The sequence below is a fragment of the Enhydra lutris genome, unplaced genomic scaffold, assembly GCF_002288905.1.
Source record: "Enhydra lutris kenyoni isolate GAN:26980312 unplaced genomic scaffold, ASM228890v2 scaffoldscaffold19, whole genome shotgun sequence".
NCBI classification, from domain to species: domain Eukaryota; kingdom Metazoa; phylum Chordata; class Mammalia; order Carnivora; family Mustelidae; genus Enhydra; species Enhydra lutris.
In genome coordinates this window covers 35,171,886-35,195,643 of record NW_019154103.1, presented here as the reverse complement: position 1 = coordinate 35,195,643, position 23,758 = coordinate 35,171,886, and the positions used below count along the sequence as shown (strand labels likewise).

Sequence of the window (23,758 nt, the reverse complement as noted above, 5' to 3'; positions counted from 1 at the left end):
ACGAGACAAGAAAAGGTCCTGCGGTCCTGCAGAAATGGGCAGAGACCCCTGTTGCTCTCTCCCAGGCAGCCACCCAGAGGCCACCGCAGGCCTGAGTCTTGAATAATTGGATCGGTAATCGTGAAAGTAATTAGATCTTCCCCTCATTCCTAATGCTTTCAAACCATCCCTGATCCTTCTTATTTGAGCCCAGGCATCAGTCTTCCTTCCCCATATGGCAGCCCCACTGAGGTTTTTAAAACAGAGCAGATCACATTAGTCTTCTGCTAAAGACTCATCAAAGGATCCCCAATGCATTAAGAATATAATTTAAACTCTGGGGTGCCTGGGTGGCTCAGTGGGTTAAAGCCTCTGCCTTCAGCTCAGGTCATGATCTCGGGGTCCGGGGATCGAACCCCGCATCGGGCTCTTTGCTCGGCGGGGAGCCTGCTTCCTCCTCTCTCTCTCTGCCTGCCTCTCTGCCTACCTGTGATCTCTATCTGTCAAATAAATAAATAAAATCTTAAAAAAAAAAAGAATATAATTTAAACTCTTTACAAGCAACGCTGCCTGATTTGGCTAAGACAGCCTCTGTGACTTCATCTTTCCCACTTCCCTGTAGGAATAAGCTCTGGCCACGCTGCCCCCGTGCACAGCTCGGGACCTTCACGTGGTGCCCATGTTCTGGAATGCTGCTCTTCACCTAGCTACCACCGCCACCACCTTCTCTTCCGGATTGACTCCATTTTACCCATCCCAGCCTACGTGTCTTCCTTCTCAAGGGGGCCTTACCAGACCGTTGTGTTTGACTAGACATGTTCTGCCTCTCACCCGATCTATTCTGTAGTAGTTACCCATGGCTATACGGCAAGTCACCCCAAATCTTAGTGGCTTCAAACAACAAGCATTTATTGTCTCATGTACTTTCGGAGGATCGGTAATCCAAGTGTGGCGGGGCTGGTTCGATCTGGCTCAGGGTCTCTTAGGAACTCTCAGTCAAGGCTTCAGCGAGGCTTCAGTCAAGGCTTCAGCGAGGGCTGGGGTCATCAAAGGCTCGACTGGGGCTGGGGGCTCTGCTTCCAAAGTGACTCACTCTCCTATCCGCCAAGGCAGTGCTGGATGTTCTCTATGTCCAGTTAATTCTTTACTTGCTTATTGTTTGTCTCTCCCCACTCATTCACTCTCTGTCCTCTGCACCCACCCAGTGCCTAACACACTGTTGCTGTTCAGTAGATATTTGCTGAATGAATAGGAAACCCCAACCTTCTAACTCAGCTGATTGCTGCAAACAGGGTGTATAAATTGGGGTGGTAAAATGAACATTGCTGGCTAATGTTGACTTCATCCAAGAAAATTTTTTTTTAATTTTTAATTTATTTATTTGATAGACAGAGATCACAAGTAGGCAGAGAGGCAGGCAGAGGGAGAGGAGGAAGCAGGTTCTCTGCTGAGCAGGGAGCCCGATATGGGGCTCAATCCCAGGACCCTGAGACCATGACCTGAACCAAAGACAGAGGCTTTAACCCACTGAGCCACCCAGGCGCCCCCATCCAAGAAACTTTAACTGAATAATTGGATAAGGGTAGGTGGACTGATTTCCTCTTTATTTGCAGAAGCACTTTCATTTCTTTCAGTTGGGAAACTAGTAATGTACAGTTTTAATTTTTTCCATAACTGATTTCTTTTATTTTTAAAAAAATTTTTAAAGACTTTATTTATTTGAAAGAGGTAGAGAGAGAGAGCACAAGTAGGCAGCATAGCAGGCAGAGAGGGAGGGAGAAGCAGACTCCCCACCGAGCAGGGAACCCGACGCGAGGCTCAATCCCAGGACCCTGAGATCACGACCCAAGCTGAAGGCAGAGGTACAACCGACTGAGCCACCCAGGCACCCCTGATTTCCTCGATTTTTTTTTAAGTGAAACTGTTCACAACAGATTTGGTTTTTTTGCATCTTTTCCTGTAGGATCATTTTATTTACAGTTGACCCTTCAACAACACAAGTTTGAACTGCATGGATTCACTTACACACAGGTGTGTGTGTGTGTGTGTGTGTGTGTGAAATACACTACTATAAATGTATTTTCTCCATGACCTTCTTAAGAGTTTCTTTTCTCTGGCTTACTTTATTGTAAAAATCCAGCATATAACATACAGTATACAGTATATAAGATGTATACAGTATATAACATGTAACATGCAAATATGTGTTGACTATTCATGTTATCAGTAAGGCTTCCCGTCAATACTAGGCTATTAGTAGTTAAGTTTTGGGGAAGTCAAAAGTTATACACAGGGGCACCTGGGTGCCTCAGATGGTTAAGTGTCTGCCCTCGACTCAGGTCATGATCTCAGGGTCCGGGGATCTAGACCCACATTGGGCTCCCTGCCGTCGGGGAAGTCTGCTTGTCCCTCTCCCTCTGCTCCTCCCCCCTGCTCATGCTCTCTCACTCAAATAAATAAATAAATAAAATCTTAAAAAAAAAAAAAGTTATACACAGATTTTTGAATGTGCAGGGTCCACATCCCTAACAAAAAGGTTATTCAAAGGTCAACTGTAGTTGTTTCAATACATTCACGGAAAGAGGTTTTAAAGCAGAAATAACAAAAAATTTATGACCATCACATAAAAATCAGTAGGTAGGAGTGATTTAAAGTCAAACTACAATGGTTCCTGGTTTACTTAGAGTTTTTCCCCCACTAGAGGGTAAAGCTGGGGAGGGCATAGTTGCATGTTCTCTGTATCCTGGCATCAGGTATGGAGGGTAAATCAGTAGCTTCCACCTCAACTGGGATTTCGTTAGAAATGCAAATCTTGGGCACTGCTCCAGCTCTAGTGAATCAAAACTTACATTTTAACAAGTTCTCAGGTGATTCATATGCGCATTAAAGTTTGAGAAGCACTGAGCTTTAACACATAACCTGGGGCTTTACATTGTACTTTTTACTTAACAAAAATGGAGCGTTTGCTTTTCTGGAGTCAAGTTCAAGAATAAAAGGCCCCTCCTCTAATAACCGAGAGGCTTCTAATTGAGAAGATATTTTTATACGTTCTAGGTGTGAACCACAAACCATCACCATCCTTCCTGACTTTCCTACTGGGGCCTCTACACCTGCCTGGTACAGTTCCTTCCACATCCAGAAGGCCGCGCTCTGATTTAGGTTTTTACCTCAAATTAGTAACCTGGTGAAAAACTGGTTGCTTCTGGTTCCCCAAACCAAGGTTTGATAATTGGGGTCGAAGTTATTAAAATGATATGACCCTGAGAATAATTCTTTTCCATATTGTTTTTGGGGGAAAAAAAGTTTCAGATTTGCTTTATTTTACAGAGAAACTTTTTTTTTCAAGAACTCAGCTATGAAAAGATAGATTCTAGTTTAGTTTCTAGACTCGAAGTAAACAAAGAAATTCTGTGTTTTCAGATTTCAGTAGAAATGAGAATTGCTTACCATTCTTGTTTTTGTTTTCTTTCCTTTATATTTTGCAGTTTCAGTCATTCTGAGGCTATTTCACAAAAACAGAGCAAAATGACCACAGAACCAAGAGTTGTGATGAAATAGTTTCGTGCCCGTGTATATGTTTATTAAGTAGGCTCTAGGCCCAACATGGGCCTTGTACTCATGACCCAGAGATCAAGAGTTGCATGTTCTACTGACTGAGCCAGTCAGGCTCAGTTAAAAATTTAGCTTGGGGGGTACCTGGGCAGCTCAGTGGGTTAAAGCCTCTGCCTTCGGCTCAGGTCATGATCCCAGGGCCCTGGGACTGAGCCCCACATCAGGCTCTCTGCTCAGTGGGGAGCCTGCTTCTTCCTCTCTCTCTGCCTGCCTCTCTGCCAACTTGTGATCTCTGTCAAATAAATAAATAAAATATTTTTTTAAAAATTTAGCTTTGAAAAATTAGAGCAGGTGAATTTCCTAAAGCTGTTTATATTATTGTGTATATTATATGGAAGTATAGGATATTATATTAAAAATATTTGAGAAAGTATTGGGGCGCCTGAGTGGCTCAGTCAGTTAAGCATCTGCCTTAGCTCAGGTCAAGATCCCAGGGTCCCAGGGTCAAGTCCCAGTCTGACTCCTGCTCAGTGGGGAGCCTGCTTCTCCCTCTCCCTCTGCCCCTCCCCAGCTCACACTCACTCTTCTGTCTCTTTCTTTCTCTCTCAAATAAGTAAATAAAAGATTCATAAAAATATTTGAGAAAATATCATTAGTGCTATGCTGACACCCCCAAAAAAGTCAAAAGGATTGACATTCAAGTCAAGCCTCCTGTCACATTTCCACAACCTGGCCAAATTATATTTAAGAGCAAGATCTCATCTATATACTGATTTACCCACTGAGGTTTCATTCAGCAATGTCCCTGTGCCAGCGACTGGGCCCCGCATTGGGTTGCAAAGAAGAGGGTGTAATCTGTGAGGGAACTACCTTTTTCTGAAGCAATAGTTTGGTCAGGGAACTCTGTTAATAATTAACATGGTCACTACGTGGAAAGTTTAAGGTGTAAGCAATATGCTTTCCTAATTCTAAAACAAACTTGTGTTTTTCCAGAAATATAAATATTTGGAACAAGCAGAGGGCTTGTAGGTTATCAGGCTTCTGTGTCAGTTAGTTCTCTGTTCCTCTGGGACATTGGCTTTTTTTTTTTTTTTTTAACACAGTGACTCTGGTGGTGCCTTTTCTTAAATAGTCTTGTCTCATGTAGAATTTTATCACCATTGGAAAATCTGTTTCCTGACATGACTCTGAATTTGCATTTCTTTCATTTTCAGTGTGTTTCTCACTTAGGATCCATTGCCATATTTGCTACTGAAATTCGTTTTTTAAGACAGCTTGTGTGTGTGTGTGTGTGTGTGTGTGTGTGTTATACTACATATTAAGTTTGGTACACATATGAATGTGGGTTTTTCTGGGGAGAGAGTACATGCATATAAAAGTACAGAAAGCTATTTTTTGTATTTTTGTAGAAATTTAGATACCTTGTTAAACATGCTGCGAAGTCCAATTACAGAAGATGAGAAAACAAAATACTTCCCACACAGGGATGTAGAAATGTCTTTTGGTTATTCTGTTTGACATATGGAGGTGGTTTTTTAATAGTTTATGTTGATAATCTTGGTCCTCTAATGGCCATGCTACCATTCTGTACTTTTTTAGAAAAGAAATGAGGAGGCCAAGACAAAACCCTGCTGAGAAATGACTTTCGGGCCCCACGTGGCCACTCTTTGAGTCAGGTTTGCCCAGCAGTAGGCAAGGTATGAGGAACTTCTATCCTGTCTTCTCTGAGTTTTGTAAGAGAGAGGGGCCTGGTGATGTCTGCATCGTGATGTCTGCAGTGGTTCAACCAGGAAATATGGCAAAGGACACTCAATAGTTCCTAGATCCAGCATGCTTGAAGCCTGTTGAATAGAGGTATTTTTTTTTATAAAGATTTTATTTCTTTATTTGAGAGAGAGAGCGAGCAAGCATGAGCAAGTGGAGGAGCAGAGGCAGAGGGAGAAGCAGGCTCCTCACTGAGCAGGGAGACCGATGTGGGGCTCGATCCCAGGACCTGAGCCCAAGGCAGATCCTTCACCGACTGAGCCACCCAGGCACCCCGAATATCAGTATTTTGAAAGAATTTAGCCCTATGTTTAACTTTGAGTTTGGTCTCAGATTTGTTACACATAAAATTTAATTGAATCATACATGGAAGCAGAGGTCAGTTCCTTTCAAGTTGAATTTTGATTTGAAACACATCAAATCCAATCAATTCTCTTCTATCTTCTCTTGCTTCAGCTCAAAAATAATAATTATAATAATAATAAAAATAAATGGTTGTCCAATGGCACATGGTTCTCCCAAAGTGGGATGACCATGCCACCCCTGGTAGGTAGGGTGATTCCAGGTAGTATATCCACATGTGGCCCATCCAGTCATCAAAGAAAACTGTATCACAGGAGACAAATGGGATTCCCATTTTAGTGTTCTTTCAGTCCTCCTGTTTACATCAAGAGAAAAGCTGGTGCACGAAGGTCTTTAACACCTCCCTAACTTTGCAAGCCCTCCTTACCAGGAAGAATCAGGTCCCAGGATCAGAGCTTTGGTTGGGTCACACTCTTTATTTTTTATTCATTTTCAAAAGATTTTATTTATTTGTCAGAGTGAAAGGGAGGGAGAGCACAAGCTGGGGTAGTAGCAGGCAGAGAGAGAAGCGGGCTTCCCACTGAGCAGGAAACCTGACACGGGGCTCGATTCCAGGACCCCGGGATCATGACCTAAGCTGAAGGCAGAGACCCAACCCACTGAGCCACCCAGTCATCCCTGGGTCCCACTCTTTAGCTAGATGTTGTTTTTGTAGTTGCCTTCTGCTTATGGCAAATGATGATTATTTTCTATTAATAATAGTACTTTACGATTTTTATTTTATTTTATTATTTTTTAGGTAAGCTCTATGCCCAACATGGGGCTTCAACTTAGAAAGAACCCTGAGATCAGGAGTTGCATGCTCTATTGTGTGAGCCAGCCGGGGACCCATAAATTATTTTATTTATTTATTTATTATTATTTTTAAATAGGCTCATTGCCCAGGGTAGTGCTTGAACTCACAACCCTGAGATTAAGAGTTGCATGCTCTGCTGAGTGGGCCAACCAGATGCCCCTACATTTTTTATTTTGAATAAATATTCAAAAATAGAAATCTATGAATTAGGGATGAGTATTAAATAGAATATAGCACCGATGGCATGTGGTCTGGCAAAAGTTGAAGGTGATACATAAAAACAGCATTGTAGGGACGCCTGGGTGGCTCAGTTGGTTGGGCAGCTGCCTTCGGCTCGGGTCGTGATCCCGGAGTCCTGGGATCGAGTCCCGCATCGGGCTCCTTGCTCGGCGGGGAGCCTGCTTCTCCCTCTGCCTCTGCCTGCCATTCTGTCTGCCTGTGCTCGCTCTCTCTCTCTCTGATAAATGAATAAAATCTTTAAAAAAAAAAAAACAGCATTGTAAATCCTCATACTCACCTATCTGTCTGGGTAATTAGTGACTTTGAGGAAATTATTTCATCTTTGAGCTTTTGTTGTCTTCATCTCAAAATAGCAATAACAGCCCAAGTATGTAAAGTATATAGTACAGTGCTTTAAGAAACAAATATACCTAAATTGTAGCTCCTCCCCAGCTAACTAAAACTCTTCCAGATTTCATCATTCATACCTGATTTCCTCCACAGATTAATCTCGAACCATCTCCCCACAGTGCGGTATCAATAATTGGAAATCGTAGGGCCTCTACCTCTTTATAATTGATTTGATTCCCTTTTGTCCTTGTATGATTTATAAAGCACTTAAGTCTCCTGATACCTCTTGTGCTATGTAAGCTGTATAACATCTAAAATCTGTAAGACTACAAATTATCAAAGCTGAAATTATCTTCTGATCATATTTTTCCTCTTGATGTTCACAGACTGGCTCTGGAATTTCTGGGACATCTGGGTATTGCGAGGTAGCCAACGTAATGGTATACCTTTCCGCATTTGCATCTTCATTAGCCCAGCCACCCCGGTATTAGGGAAGATGCGTGGATTGCATTTACAATTTACACGGCCATATGCTACAATTCTATTTTTTAGTTCTATTTGTGGAATGAAGTTTTTATGGAAAACATTTTGCTACAGAGTTGTGAATGTACTTAGGGAGATCCATGTGGTTGATCATGACAGCTCTCCCCCTAGCATCCCCGCAAACACTCGCCTCCTTGCTTGAAGTGCCTCCTTTAGCATCTGGCCACATACATCCCTTTCTGGTATGATCACTCGTGAAACAACTGCTGGTCCACCTGTGTATATTTGAATGATGGCACATCTGATTAAGTAGACATCCCTATTAGAGTGTCATATGCTCAAATAAATCTCCCAGTGTCCGTTTCAATATGATGCAATAAACTCGCTTTCCTAGCAAACTCAGGAATTGCAAGCCAAGCCCCATGTGGACCCAAGAGTCTGTTAATTCCACATATGGCCAATTCCCTGAAGGAAGATGTTTAAATACAGTCTTTTTTTTTTTTAAGTGGGTTAGCTAACAGAAAATTTAATTCATATGCTAAAGTGTGTCAGGCAGCTGAGTTCCAGCGTTTAGTTCATCATTATCTTGAATTGTGGGTTTAATCAAGTTCCTTCACTTAATGTGAATGTTTGTGTTCAAAACCTAGCATCCTGCTTTAAGGAAAATGCTCACCTTTTATTTCTTTTGGAGAATCTCCCGCGTTGTGAAATCTGATGAAGACAGCCAATGAAGTGAAGCTAATTTGGGTGGCTGAACACGAGGAAGAGTCAGGGAACGCACAGAGTGTTGCTTTCATTAAATAGCTTTGTCCAGGAAGACATTTTCGCTGTGCTTCTGCATCCGTTCCAAGGCTGTTTCCATTTTGCTTTGCTTAAATGAAAAGGGAACGTCATTAAAAGGAAAGCTCAGTTTTAGAAATAGAGATCTATAGAATCAAGTCAGTGGTTGGGCTGAGTGCTATGTTCGTGGACTGAGTTGGTGTGTCTGCTCCAGGGTGGGAGAGCAGTTTGGTCTACCCTCTTGGATTCAAAGCCAGCGCATGCAATGGAGTTTCTTTGTTCGGAGGTGGGCAGCGGGTGTAATAAAATGACGCACTGTGTTTGTGTGACCCTGCCTTTTATAGCCCTGTAGTTGCTCATTCATTCATTTTTCAGATGTAAATTAAAAGAGGAGGTTGCAGATTAGATGTGACTCATGTGGGCTCTGTGAAACGTAGTTCCCTCACTCTCAGAACTTACCGGATCATGACAGAAATACAAATGAGCTCTAAGAGAATATTTGATTCTTAAGAGAATTCATTTCCATCAAGCATAGGTAGCTGGCTTTGCTAGCAGATGCGGCCTATAAATTCATTTTCCTTTTGTTCTTAGAATTTGTTACTGTTATTTTAATTCAGTTTGTGATACAAAGAATTTTTAGCGTTATCCTCAAGTTATCTTTATAGGTTTTCAATCGGGAATAGGATTAATGTGAAGTAGATTCTCCCACTTATTAGAAGAAACGTCTCTTGAGAGTCTACACTGTGTCCAGCAGCATCTGGCTACTTTGTAAGAAGAAATAATCCATTCAGCCCAATCTTTTTTTTTTTTTTTTTTTTTAAAGATTTTATTTATTTATTTGTCAGAGAGAGAGAGAGAGGGAGAGAGAGCAAGCACAGGCAGACAGAGCAAGAATGGCAGGCAGAGGCAGAGGGAGAAGCAGGCTCCCTGCTGAGCAAGGAGCCCGATGTGGGACTCGATCCCAGGACACCGGGATCATGACCTGAGCCGAAGGCAGCTGCTTAACCAACTGAGCCACCCAGGCGTCCCAATTCAGCCCAATCTTTTGCTGTCGTTTTTTTGTTTGTTTGTTTTGTTTTTAAAGGTCAAATGAAGAGCATTTGACCTCTCTGGATGCTAGTAAGATTACTTACATAACAATTCAAACTTGACTTTCCGAACTGGCACTGTGCCACGGGACTTAGTATTAAGTCGAGCTGTTTAAAATTCATGCTGTTTACTGTTTATGTTCTATGAAAATGTTGATTTGGTGAGGGGCAGCCCAATACCTCTAAGCTGAGATGCTCCTGCTAGAGAAGTGACCGCTCAGCAACTGAAGACTATGCAAACTCGAACAAGAGAAGACACAGAACTTTGGCAACTGCTTTTGAAGAAACGCTCACTGACGTCGCTGTCGGTAGGAATCTGGGGATTTCCTAGCAGGGATGAGGCTCTGTGGGTGATGAGAGCCCCGCCCTGAACGTGGGACTTACAATTTAACATCTTCCAATCCTCACCTTAAAAGAGCCTCATGCAGCAGTAAAAATCGCCAACTCTATTTGCCGAGAACATGAACACTGACTGTATCTTATAACATTATTTCATTAAGAGATCGTTTCTTGCTGCTTGATGGAGAACAAGCCTCCCCTGGAAGATTAAATCGGGCAAATAGGATGTGCAAATCAGAGGCCACAGTCAAAGGCCAGAAGGAGCCAGACCCTTGGAAGAGAACTAAGAAGGTCCTGCTGGACCTTCAGACTGACTTGCCAAAATGAACATTACGACCCAGTGGAGCCAAATGTGGCCCCCAGAAAAATCTCTAAAACAGAGGGTCACAGTTATCCAGCCTTGACTCCCAAGTCTAACCATACTGTAATTAGGAAAATGGGCTTTCGTTTGCCTATTATATCATTTTTAAAGGCCAACTAAAAGCACAATGAAGCCCCGTGATCTTTTTGATTTTATTCTACCTTCTTGCCTAGAAAACGACAGATCCTTCTATGGGCTTCTCCGAGAGCTTTGAGAAAATCTGCAGTATCTGTTTTGAATTAAGGTATCTTTTCAGACACTGTGGTTTCCACAAAAGGATGCACAAAGAACATCCACAAACAGGAATCTAAGAAAATAACCGAGTGCTGACACCGACTTGTAATGTCTGGATTAGGAGACGCAATTCCACAGAGGAAGGTGTCCTGGGTCTCTCACTGTTATTTGCCCCCTATTTCTCCTGTGTCTCCAGCCCAGCTGCCCACTCATGCGTCAGCGTCAGATAGGACAGGAACTCTTAGGCCAGAATAGGAGCTGTGATTTCCTCAAGCCCATTTTTTTCCCAGTGTGTGTAACTTGGCCCTCACAGATTTTGATGTTCCTTCTCTGTGCTTTTAAAGCACATGGTTCATATACCTCTGGGTTAGCAAGGACGTCTCGTTTTTGTGTTCATCTCCCTCCTAGACTGTGGGCATGTCAAGGGCAGGAGTTCTGTTTTTGGGTCTCTCCAGTGCCCACCAGATTGCTTGGCTCTGGCTCATTCATTCACTTAATCTCTGAATCATATATTCATTCCCCATTAGACCCTCTTAATAAATGTTCATTAAATAAAGGGATGGGTGAATGATACCTTTATTTTAGAGCTAACCTGTGAAATTTATGGGCAAATTTCAAGGTGTATGGTTGAGAAACTCCCTATCCACTACCCAGCCAGCTAAGCATGTGAGAAGAACATTATTACCATATTGAAACTATTCAGTAGTTCTCCCTGTTCTTTAGGTTGAGTCTGAAACCCTTCACGTATTCTATAAGGTTTATAATTCACTGTCTATGCGTCCAGCTCATTTCTTTGGCTTGTCCCCTTATCTCCATGTTCCAGCCACACCAGCCTTCTCATACCATCTCACTGCCTCTATTCCTTCCCTACAAGGCCTTTGCACATGCTATTTCAGGGACCTAAACAACCTTTCCCCCATTCTTCACCTGGTCCACTTCTACACATCCTCTAGATCTTAGCCCACACATTCCTTCCTTGAAGAAGGGTTCTTTGACCTCCACTCTCCACCTGCCTAGGCTGGATCTAGCTCTCCCGTATTCTCGTGTCTCTACACTCCAAGCCTTCAGAACACACATTACAACTTCTCATTTCAGGTTTATTTTTTATGATTAAGTGATGTATCAGTACTCCATTGCCACATAACGCTGTGGAATAAAACACCACAAAATCTCAGTGGCACTTAGCAGTGTAAGTTTATGGCTCATATTTGGAGTCAGCAGCAGGTTGGCAAGACAACTGCTGTTCTTGGGTGTAGAGGGTGGGGTTCCCCATATATCTGGGGATAAGCTGGCTGACTGCTGACCTAAGACTGGGGCAACTGTTCCACCTGTCTCTCATCCTCCGGAAAGCTGGCTCAGGTGCACTCTCGTGGTAGTGGCAGATGTGCACGAGGACAAATGAAAGGCTCTTGAGGGGGCCCAGGAACACCATTACTTTTGGCTTATTCTAGTGGCCAAATTAAGTCACACGGACAAGTCCAGAATTGGAGTGGGAGGGCACTGCAAAGTTACAAATGAGGACATGTAGACAAGGAGCTGTAAAGATTGGGGCCATCTTTGCATGCCACCACAACATGCCTCTGGGACCGATGGAAGGCAATGCTGGTATCTCTTTTTAGTCACCACTATCTCCCTAGTACTTAGCAAGATGCTTGACATATGGTAGTTGATAAATATTTCTTGAATGAAAGCAAGACTGAATATGAAAAGACGTCGTTCTGTCGCTGTTGTCTCAAAGATCTAGAGAGATGTTCACTTTTGGAGGAGGGGCCTGCCTTATGGAAAGTAAAAGAAAATCAGAATTGTCATCTATTTCTCATTCTTCAAATTTCCAAATCCCCCCAAATAACAGCTGTTTGCATCTTAGGGTTAGCTTTTGTTTCTCATGAGATACATTTCTCTCTCTGTCCTTGTTGCCAGTAAGGGTGTTGAAAATAATAAATGAAGAGAGTTAAACATGCATTGTACGGAGAAAGGGGACAAAAACTTACTATTTGGGATATGAGGGAAAAATAGAGTAGCTTTTGTTAGTTTGGATAGTGGCGTGTGCACACTTTCTCATGTGCCATAGACTCTCACAAAACAGGCTCTGAAGGGCCAAAAGGAGGTTGATGGTGCATTCAAATAGCTGGGTTCCTAATAACTGGGAAAATAAGTCAAATATTTTCTTTTTTTTTTTTTAAGATTTTTTATTTATTTATTTGAGAGAGAGACAGTGAGAGAGAGCATGAGCGAGGAGAAGGTCAGAGAGAGAAACAGACTCCCCGTGGAGCTGGGAGCCCAATGCGGGACTCGATCCTGGGACTCCGGGATCATGACCTGAGCCGAAGGCAGTCGTCCAACCAACTGAGCCACCCAGGCGTCCCTATTTTGATGAAATATTTTCATTAATTCTGTAGCATGAAATCCTAAAAAGGTCCTAAGGGTATGAGACACAAACAGAAAGGAACAGAAAAGGACACCTAGGTGGCTTAGTCAGTAGAGGTTCTACCTTTGGCTCAGGTCATGATCTTGGGGCGCTGGGGTCAAGGCTCACATCAGGCTCCCTGCTCAGCAGGGACTCTGCTTCTCCCTCTGCCCCTCCACCCCGCCCGCCCCACCAAATAAATAAAATTTAAAAAAAAGGAACTTGACCTGGAAAGGAAAGATCGATTAGCATTGTCAAGTATGTGGAACCTTAAATGGGTTTCATATTTGGAGAGTGGTAAAGGAGTTGGAGGATACAGATTCAAATGCTGCTAGGAAATTCTGTAAGAGTATGACGATAATTTAACTGAACCATGTAATTGGATAACTTTTTTTTTTTTAAGATTTTTATTTATTTATTTGACAGACAGAGATCACAAGTAGGCAGAGAGAGAGAGGAGGAAGCAGGCTCCCCGCTGAGCAGAGAGCCCGATGGGGGGCTCGATCCCAGGACCCCGGGATCATGACCTGAGCCAAAGGCAGAGGCTTTAACCCACTGAGCCACCCAGGCGCCCCTGGGTAACTTTAATAAAGAGATATATTCTTTGATTCTCTCTTCATTTAAAAAATAATGCATCTTTTCTCTAAGGGTGACATTTAAAATGCTTGACAACAGGGAGTAGCCACAGTAATGGAGGAAATTTCTAGAGTCTTGATTGTACCAGCTATTGGTCCTCTGGCAGCTAAACTGTGGAAAGTTCTGGGAAATTTCCGAAGCTAGGAATGGGGTACCCTGGGCAGCAACTAGTCTGGGAGTGGGCACTCTCTGACTCAGGGCAGTGGTTATTTACCAACTGGACCAGAATTTTTTCTACTTTCTAATATTTATCCAGCCAATAGATGGTAATGGTTGTGCATCTCTGTGAATATACTGAAAATCATTGAATTCTACATGTTTAAAAGTGCATTTTGGGGCTCCTGGGTGGCTCAGTTGGTTAAGCATCTGACTCTTGGTTTCAGCTCAGATCATGATCTCAGGGTCCTGGGATTGAGCTCCATGTTGGGCTCTGTGCTCAGCAGGGAGTCTGCTTGAAGACTCTCTCCCTCTCCCCTTCCCCCCCAACTCATGTGCATGCTCTCTCTCTCAAATAAATAAGTAAATATTTTTTTAAAAGTGCATTTTAGGTTGTGTGAGTTATATCTCAATAAAGCTTATAAAAATCTCTAAATACAGACTTACTTGCGCAATGACATGATTGAAAGCCGTAGTTTGGAGAAAAATAGCTGAGCTAGAGCATGCAGACTGATTTGGAGTTGAGTCATATTGCTAAGTTATAGTTACCAAAATATAAAGAGACAAGGCCTCGAAGATGCTGCTAGCAGTAAACGTGGAGAGAAAGGCCTAAACGACTGGAAGAGGAGCTGAGGGAGGATGGCGCTGAAAATGACCCCAACATTTCTAGACTGGAAACTCTGATTTCTTTTGCAGAAATTTGCATGCTGCAAGGAAAGCTGGTCGTTGGTGGAACATGACAAACTCAGTTTTAGCCATGCTTTATGGTGATGGCAAGACTGATGAGAGTGCCTGGTAGTTACATGAGAAACCATTAACTGGAGCACCAGTGAGGGTCATGGCTAGAGATGCCAATCACCCCATGTCTGCTTGGACAGGAGAGTCCGAGCTCATGAGGCAATCATGCAGGACAACTGAGGAGGATTGGGAGAGATAGGCAGAAGCTTGCTCCTCCTGCCTTGGCTTGTCCCTAGGGGAAATCTCTACCACGGTAGCCCATCCCTTGACACCTTGTGGACTCAGAATTAGGGATGACTTGCCCCAGCCTGTGCCTGAGAACTTCCTTCTTCACCCATCAGCTTGGGACAATGCCAAGCGAACTGCCTTCTTTGTCATTAGGTCTATGAGGCATATTAGATGAACTATTTCTCTACTCCTTATGGGCAGCTCCTGTAACATATTCTAGCTAACAGAGAGTAATGGAATGATGCTATTTTAGCCTCTCAAAGAGCCTCACAAATAATAGTGGCAGGCATTTGGAATTCATTTAATTTAAGCATGTTCTCCAAATTTTACTACATCTATTTTCATGCATCTATTTAATATATTTTTTCTTTCCTCTCCAGGAGATTGACCATATGCAAGCACTCCTGGGAGGATTTAAAACCTTCTTCTTCTTCTTCTTCTTCTTTTTTTTTTAAAAAACTCCCTTGGATTGCCAAATCCCTAATCTCCACTGATTATTTTTCCTTTCTATAGAGAATTTAATATAGTTTAAAGACATTTGGAGAACAAATGAGTAAAGGTTTGGAAAGATACTTTGAATATTTAAGACAGGATGACACAGAAATTTATGGGGCTCCAAAATATCTTATCAGACAGTGAAGAGGTTTTTGAAGCATCACATGAATGATGAGATGTGAATCTCAGCTAGGAATTCCCCACTAATAATGTCAGGGATGTTGATGCCAAATGATTTAGGTTGTTAGAATACCTAGGCTGGGAGGGAGGCAGCCCATGAATGCAATAAAAGAGACAGACAGACACCCCAGGGGGGCTTTCCTTGCCGGAGTTATATTTGCCATTGGAGAAGCCTGGATTTTTTTGCTTGTTCTATGTGTGAGATTTAATCCGGAAATAGTTTTCAAGTATTTCTTTTCTCAGCAAATTTTAAACACAGACTAACCAAAGTATCTACTGCCTTCCATCTATTTCACAACAGTAAGTTATTAGGTCTAAAAGCAATGTGGCTGATCTCATAAACAATAAGGTGAAGACCCAGTGTAATGGAACAGACTTCGGTTGCCCGCATAGGGAGGGTCCACCGCGGTAACGGCTCAGAGTTTCGAATCCCAGCGAAGAAGGGACTCCAGGATAACTTGACTGAAGCGGTATAGTGCAGGGAGAAAGACTCAAAGGATTTTGGTTCAAGATCTCAGCTGATAGTTCAGTAAAAGTGAGGCTCTGCGGCAACATGTTTCTGGAAATCTATCTCCCTGTGCTCTCTCAGCGGTTTCCTTCCTAGTCCGTATTCAATCCAGACACATCTAGCTTCTCTCCCTCTCCACCATTTAGTGAAGTTGCTTCTCTCATGGTCACCAGTAATCTCCAGAGCCAAAAGACGTGCCCATCTCTTTCACTGAAAACCCCATCTATTTCCTTGTCTCCTTTTTAGAAAAGATCTATTCGTTTGAAAGGGAGAGAGAGAGCAAGAGATAGTGGGTGCAGGGAGAGGGGCAGAGGGAGAGGAGAGAGAGAGAATCCCAAGCAGACTCCCCCAAGTGTGGAGCACAACACAGGACTCTGACTCACGACCCATGAGATGGTGACCTGATCATGGCCGAAACCAAGAGTCAGATGCTCAACTGACACAAATCCCAGACATTGTATCATTTTGCCCCTAAATGTTTCAATCTACATCTATAAAAGACAAAGACTCTTTTAAACTATAACCCTAAGACCATGAACACATCTAAAAACTAATAATTTTTAATATCACCAAATATCTGAAAAGTGTATTTCTGAATGTCTCATAAATATCATGATTTTTTGTAGTCAGGTTAACTCAGTGAGGCCCACACATTACAATTGATTGATTGATTTGTCTATAGGATTCTCCTTCTCTTGATATCTCACCCACTCACTTGCTTTTCTCTCTCCTTGCAATTTATCTGAAGAACGCACATTGTTTGCTCTGTAGAGTCACAGTCTGGATTTTGCTGATTGTACCCCTGTGGTTAATTTAACATATTCCTAAGCTAAGATGGCCTCAGAGGTGGTATTCTACTCTTCCATCAGAAGTCATGTGTTTGGTGGGGTGTCTTTTTGGGATGTCAGTAGACGTTGTGCTTTCTATCTAAATGTATTGATTATTAGAGGTTGTAAAATAGGAATATTCCACTTCTATCAGTCCTTCATTTATTCACAGGAATACTTCCACAAAGGAGGAACTATTTTTTGTCTATTTTTTAAGTTCCCTAGTGGTAAAGTTTGTACAGACATAGATCACGTCTCAGCTCTGCTTGCGGTGTTGCTGTGGCCTCTCCGTGTGCACAGAATGAAATCTGTGGACGAAACATACCCTGTTGTCTGGCCCCCCCATCACTCTTTTAATTAGGTTCCATCATACAGTCAACCTTTAAATTGAAATTTAAAATTAAATTAAATAAAATCCTTGAAGTGTATTGAAATTTATTGGAAAAGTGAAGTCCTTTCTTCCTTCCTTCCTTCCTTTCTTTTTTTTAAAAGATTTTATTTATTTATTGGACAGACAGAGATCACAAGTAGGCAGAGAGGCAGGCAGAGAGAGAGGAGGAAGCAGGCTCCCTGCTGAGCAGAGAGCCCGATGGGGGGCTCGATCCCAGAACCCTGAGATCATGACCAGAGTCGAAGGCAGAGGTTTTAACCCACTGAGCCATCCAGGCGCCCCTCTTTCTTTTAAAAAAAAATATTTTTATTAACATCTAATGTGTTATTTGCCCCAGGGGTACAGGTCAATGTGAATCATCAGGCTTACCCATTTCCCAGCACTCACCATAGCACATACTCTCCCCAGTGTCCATAACCCAGCCATTCTATCCCTCCCCCCTACCCCCCAGCAACCCTCAGTTTGTTTCCTGAGATTAAGAGTCTCTTATGGTTTGTCTCCCTCCCAATCAAAATGTTTCATATTTCCCCTCCCCACCCTGCACGACTCCCCACCCTGCTTCTCAAATTCCTCATATCAGAAAGATCATATAATTGTCTTTCTCTGATTGACTTATTTCACTCAGCATAATACCCTCTAGTTCCATCCATGTTGTTGCAAACGGCAAGATTTCATCTTTTAATGGCTGTGTAGTATTCCATTGTATATATATATACCACCTCTTCTTTATCCATTCATCTGCTAATGGACATCTAGGTTCTTTCCATAGTTTGGCTATTGTAGACATTGCTGCTATAAACATTCGGGTGCTCGTGCCCCTTCAGATCACTACATTTGTATCTTTAGGGTAAATACCCAGTAGTGCTAGTGCTGGGTCATAGGGTAGCTCAATTTTCAACTTTTTGAGGAACCTCCATGCTATTTTCCAGAGTGGCTGCACCAGCCTGTATTCCCACCAACAGTGTAGGAGGGCTCCCTGGAAAGGTGAAGTCCTTTCTTGACCCTGAATTTTTGCACTTGCTGCTCTCGCTGCCTAGTCATCTTCCCCCACTTTCTACCTAATTGGCTCCTTTTTGACCTTCCTGCAGAAATGTCCTCACCTCGTCAAGGCTGTCTCTGACTACTTCACTTCCTGGGCCTCCTCTCCCTCATCATGGCTCCTGTTTAATTCCTTGGTAACACCCACCACAAGCTGTAACTATCTTCTTTATTTATTAACCATTTTCCGCCCAGCACGCTAACTCTATGAAAGCAAGGATTTTTTTCTGTTCCATACGCTACTGAATCCCAAGGCACAGCACCATTTCTGGTACAAGTGGATGCTTTTCTTTTTTGGAACAAACACCACAAACTTGCTGACCCTGCATATCCTCATCTCTGTAAGTGGGATGCTGGGGTGAATGAGGTGATTATAGGATTTCTTCCAGTTTTTTAATGTTCTCTGAGGACACAGAGACCAAAACAAAGATCATCCAGTGCGATGCTTTCTGGATCCTTTCTGTTGTGGCGCCTGGTGCAAGTGTTGTCTGTGAGGGGGCAGGCCAGCAAGGCTGTTGGGAGGCTCCCAACCTGGGACTCCGGCCTGGCCCATCTCCTGAAAGAAAAGCTGTGTTGGTGACTGAGCAGAAGGCCACAGGAGTTGAGTGAGTGAGAGCATTTTTGGACTCCTGGGGGTGGGACCGTGGGGTAGGCTTACAGAGTTAGGGCAGGAAATTCTTTTGAGTGTACACTTTGAGGGCTCCCTGACTTTTATGACCCTTAAGGAATTAGGGGTTTGGGACTTCCTGCATCCCCACAGGTTTGAAATCTTTTCCTCTGAAAAGTCACTTTCTTCTTCGGGAAATCCCACCAATTGAGCATTATTTAAAAGCATTCTCTTTCTACAATGCAAATGCTTTGCACTTGGTTGAGAAGGTTATGAGAGTTTTTCACCTTCATGTGAATTAGCTTAAGTAGACGGCTTTCTTCCTAAAATCTGAGGTATCAACATTGTGTTTAGGTTAAGAGACTTAAGAGAGAAGGGGACAGTTTGGGGGTTAAGACTCTTGTTGGGGCTGGAGGAGGACAAGCCTGACTTAGCACAGAGCAGGGGGAGCTTGGACACCCAAGGGGGAGAGACAGAGGGCGTAGGTCAGCCAGTCCCAAAGTATCAGTCCGTTTCCTGAATGCTGAGGTTCTAGAATTTTACCCAAGATTGCTTTGATTAATCTGATGTTCATTACCAGAAGATGGTACAGACAAGACCCAGAATATTATCCTGACTGTGTAGAAATTCACTGAGATCAGCAGCTGTACACAGAGGGACCGGCCTGCGCCTGCCAACAAGAAGGCAGTGCTGGGGAGGCTGGAACGTGTAACCCGCACACAGATGCATCTGCTCAGGCCAACGGCCACCTCTGCCTTCCCGAAAATTGTCCCAGGCCTGCTGCTGCCTCGTGGCCCAGAGATCAGATGGGAAGAGATTAGCCTCTAGGGCAGACAAGTCCCAGGAAGAAAGGGAATCCAAGGTCTTGCCCAATTGGAAAGCAGGTTTTCCTCCTCCTCCCAGACCTGCTCTCTGATCCTGATAAACCCGGCTGCCACCTCCTGCTCCCACCTCTTGAGAGGGACTTACTCTGTGTTGAAGCAGAGTTTGGAGAAGCTCTTCGAGAGGGATCACATTGGGGCAGCCACAGTACAGGAGGATTTGCAGGCATTCCCAGCTGTACACTCGGTAAACTACGGTGCGTGCTAATCTTGAGGCCGTTTTCTTATGACACTGGAAATGCACTTGGGGCTCTATTTCCCTCTGGTGTGTTGAGATGACACGCTGAGGTGCTCTTTGCATTTCTCAGGTATTTGAGATGTTGACCCAGTTTGGTCTTGGGTACAGCACTATCTTAGCTTTCTCGATAGTACAGATTCCCGGTCTGATTTCTGACTAGACTAAGAGGTCAAGAAAAATCACAGAATATTTAAATTCTAGACTTTCATGGAGTCTTAGATTGGAAGAAAATGAACCGGACTTCCCTTCATGGCATGAAACTGTTCTCTACATACTATTGGCCTTCGGTGTGTCCCACCAGCCTTTCACCTGTACCGGAACAATTTCAGATGTCGGGATCACAGCCGCTGTATTCTTGCATTGACAGACAACTCTATGGTCTTCCCTTTATTAAGGTAAAATTTAATTATGAGTTATTATTAGTCTTCATCTCCCCTCCACAATCACACAGAGAAACTTGGATGACTCTTGAAATAAGCGCCGTTAGTTGGTATGCATGCCTGAAGGCTTCTCCCTACTAGTCTGTAAATTCTCCAGGTCTTGCAACTTTAACTGCTGAAGAAGAAAGACAAAGAAACATCAGAATCCTCTGCCTCTCCAAGACTATCCAAAGCTAATCTCATGGTTTGGGTCTTTGGCCTTTTCCCTTCCTCCCTTTTCCAGAACTTTACTCCATCCCCTTTCTCTCTTTCTGTATCTCCAGGGTTTCCCTTAGCCACAGACTACTAATCTCCCCTCCTACCCTCTAGTCAATGTTGCTTCCCTGCTCTGAGAAACTCTCCCATCTCCTGATTTCCTGTCACCATCAAATTTAAGGCAAGAGTCGCATATGGTTATTGCCCCCCCACCCCGCCCCGTTCTTCCTCATTCCCTGTGGTAATCTACATTCTGTCTCCTTAGCTTTGTAGACATTTCTCTTTGAAGGACATTCATGTCTTTGAAATGCTCTTTTATCAGTTTTCAGGCTTCTGCCCCCTCTCTCGCTTATAATACAGATGCTGCCTCTTCTGTCTCGACAACATCTCTCTTCGACTCCCAGACTCAGAGTTACTCTGGTTATCTTCCTATTTCTCTAACTGGCCTTCCCCATCATTTCCTCTTTTATTCTTTCCCCTGGATGAAAAGACCTTCTTATTAACATAATGTTCTCAGATCTTTTTTCTCTGTTCTCTCTTCCCTTGCAACCTTACCCGATTTCATGGTTTTATTAATTGTTCTAATAGGGATCATCCCAAGTGTTCATTTCCATCTCAACCCTGATGTATCTCTGTAGCTCCATGTCAAGCTTCTTGCTGAATGCCTCTCCTTGAATACCCAGTGGCCACCTCAGACTTATGGTATCTCAAACATAGTTTCCTCTGTAACCTATTCATTTTTTGGAATCCCTATTTTTGTTGAGGACATTGCCTGAAACCCCATTCAGCCACGTTCTAGATCTTCAAGTCATATTTAAGTTCTCTCTTCCACCACAGTTTCTGTCTACTCTTTTCCACAGAATCTCTTCCATCTGACCCCTCCCCTCCATTTGCACTGCCCAACTTAGTTCAGACCTTTGTAGACTTTTGCTGGGCTACTGGGATAGTCCAATCGGCATGCTCTGTTTCCACTTTCAACTTTCTACCTTCACTATTGCCTGACTGTCATGGAGTGTACCTTCTGTGGTGGTTAAGTATTAAAGTCACTGTTTGGGATGCCTGGGTGGCTCATTTGGCCAAGTATTTGGCTTGGACCATGGTGTTGGTGTCCTGGGTGGTGTTCCCTGCTGACCTTCCTTCCTACTTGTGCTCTCTCTTTCTCTCTCTCAAATAAGTAAGTAAAAAACTTTTAAGGGCTCCTGGGTGGCTCAGTGGTTAAGCAGCTGCCTTCGGCTCAGGTCATGATCCCGGGTTCCTGGGATCGTGCCCTGAATCAGGCTCCCTGCGGCAGGAAGCCTGCTTCTCCTTCTCCCACTCCCCCTGCTTATGTTCCCTCTCTTGTTGTGTCTGTCTCTGCCAAATAAAGAAATAAAATCTTTAAAAAAAAAATCTTAGAGGGGACGCCTGGGTGGCTCAGTTGGTTAAGCAGCTGCCTTCGGCTCAGGTCATGATCCCAGCGTCCTGGGATCGAGTCCCACATCGGGCTCCTTGCTCATCAGGGAGCCTGCTTCTCCCTCTGCCTCTGCCTGCCATTCTGTCTGCCTGTGCTTGCTCTCTCTCCCTCTCTCTCTCTCTGACAAATAAATAAATAAAATCTTTAAAAAAAAAATCTTAGAAAAAAAATTCACTGTTTAAGAAAAATTCCATATAGTCACCATTACTCTTGAAAATGCCTCACATTGTCCATAAAGCAGAATCTCAGCCATACGGCTTCTTAATAAGTTCAACACTGCCAGTTTTTCCTCCGGTCTTGGAACAGATCACTTTCTTTTGGTTGAACACCAGATGAAGTCATCTGCTTGCTTTTAGGGGCCATCTAGTATGAAAAATATGTTTCTTTAAACACCAACATCACGCTCACCGTTCATCTATTTGAATTCATGTGAGTTACTCACGAGTGTGGTACAGATCCATTGGAATGTCTCAAAGCACAGCTCTGATCTTATTATTTCTGTGCTGAGAAGACTTTAGTGGCTCTCCATTGCCTATCCGAAGTTTCATTTCTTTAGCTCTTCACTTAGAACTTTCCATGATCTGACTTTAACTCACTTACCTAATCCAGGTTCCACTCCAAAATGGAACACCCGCTATTCCCGACACACACCTGGCACATTCCAGCCTCCATCCATACTTTCTTTCACAGTGGTACCCCTCTCTGGGGTGCCTTCCTCTTACCCCCCCATCTTTGCTGGACTCAGCCATTCTTCAGAGATCAACGCACATGCTGCCTGTCCTAAGATTCCTTCACAGTCCCCCTCCAGTTCAGTCCCACCAAAATCCTACTTCCTCCTCTGAACTGCAGTAGATCTTTATTTCTGTTGCTCTCATTGTAAGTTTTATTTTCTATCTAGAACTGACATTTTCTTTGTGTTTTATGAGACGATACACCTTATGGACGGGTTAGTGCTTGAGTCTCCTTTATATTTTTATATTCACCACCATTGGCATCTTAAAGCACACACGCTCATTTCTCAGACGGTTTTTTGAATGATTTTTAAAGGTTTAATTTCTTAATTTTACTTTTTTGGGGGGAAGAGATTGATTGATTTGAGAGAGAGAGCGCACCACATAGGGGCTAGACTAGGGTTGGTGGGGGAGGGGCGGGGGGGAAGGCAGCAGAGAGAGAGAGAGAGAATCTTCAGCAGATTCCCTGTTGAGTGTGGAGCCTGACTTGGGGCTCCATCCCATGACCTCAAGACCACAATCTGAGCCGAAACCAAGAGTCAGACCCTCAGCTGACTGAACCACCCAGGCTCCCCTAAAGATTTTATTTTTAAGTAATCTCTACACCCAGCGTGGGGCGGAGCTTCACCAACTGAGTTACCCAGGCGCCCCAGTTCTTGGTAGGTTTTAATGAGTAAATAAGAAAAATAAATGTGGCTTCTTAACCTCTCCCCACGCAGCAGAGTTTCTCTCAACGTGCTCTAGTCTGGCAATGACCCAGAACTTTGGACCCAGGGCTCCCCCAAAGCAGCAAACTCTTCTTTATCCCAGTAGTGCCTCCATCAGGCAATGAATGAACTCACTAGGAAGACAGCTGGGCAAGAAGATAAATGCAAATGGTCAAGCTCTTTGCTCCTTCTTAAAGAGCAAAACAAACATCCTATTTGATTAAAAAAAAAAAAAAAAGACCTTGAAAATTAACAATACAATGGCTTTTTCATAGAAGGCTCTAGGAAATGCCAAGTCTGTCACTGGGGATGGAGGCATTTTGTTCCCAACGTGTAGAAAGAGACTGATGAGGCCTCCTAAGCAATGCAGCAGACCCGTTTTAAGGATCAGAACCTTTTTCAGTGTATTTCAAGTACAGTGGGACTTTAAGCTTTATGGAGAGAAAATCCCTCCCCTCCCACCTCCCTAGACAGGGATGCTTTTACCGCAAGGAAACTCGAAGCTGACAGGAGCTCTGATTCCAGGAGTCCACTGGATATAACAGTCGGTTGAATCTTTTCTGATTCATATTCCAAACCCCAGAAACACAAAC

The 23,758-nt window shown here is 43.4% G+C and overlaps 1 protein-coding gene across 1 annotated transcript in view; it reads left to right on the top strand.

Annotated features, from left to right (window-relative positions):
* LOC111148328 (mutated in colorectal cancers) overlaps positions 1–23,758 on the top strand; it is a 412,174-nt gene that overhangs the window by 119,085 nt on the left and 269,331 nt on the right. The window lies entirely within an intron of this gene.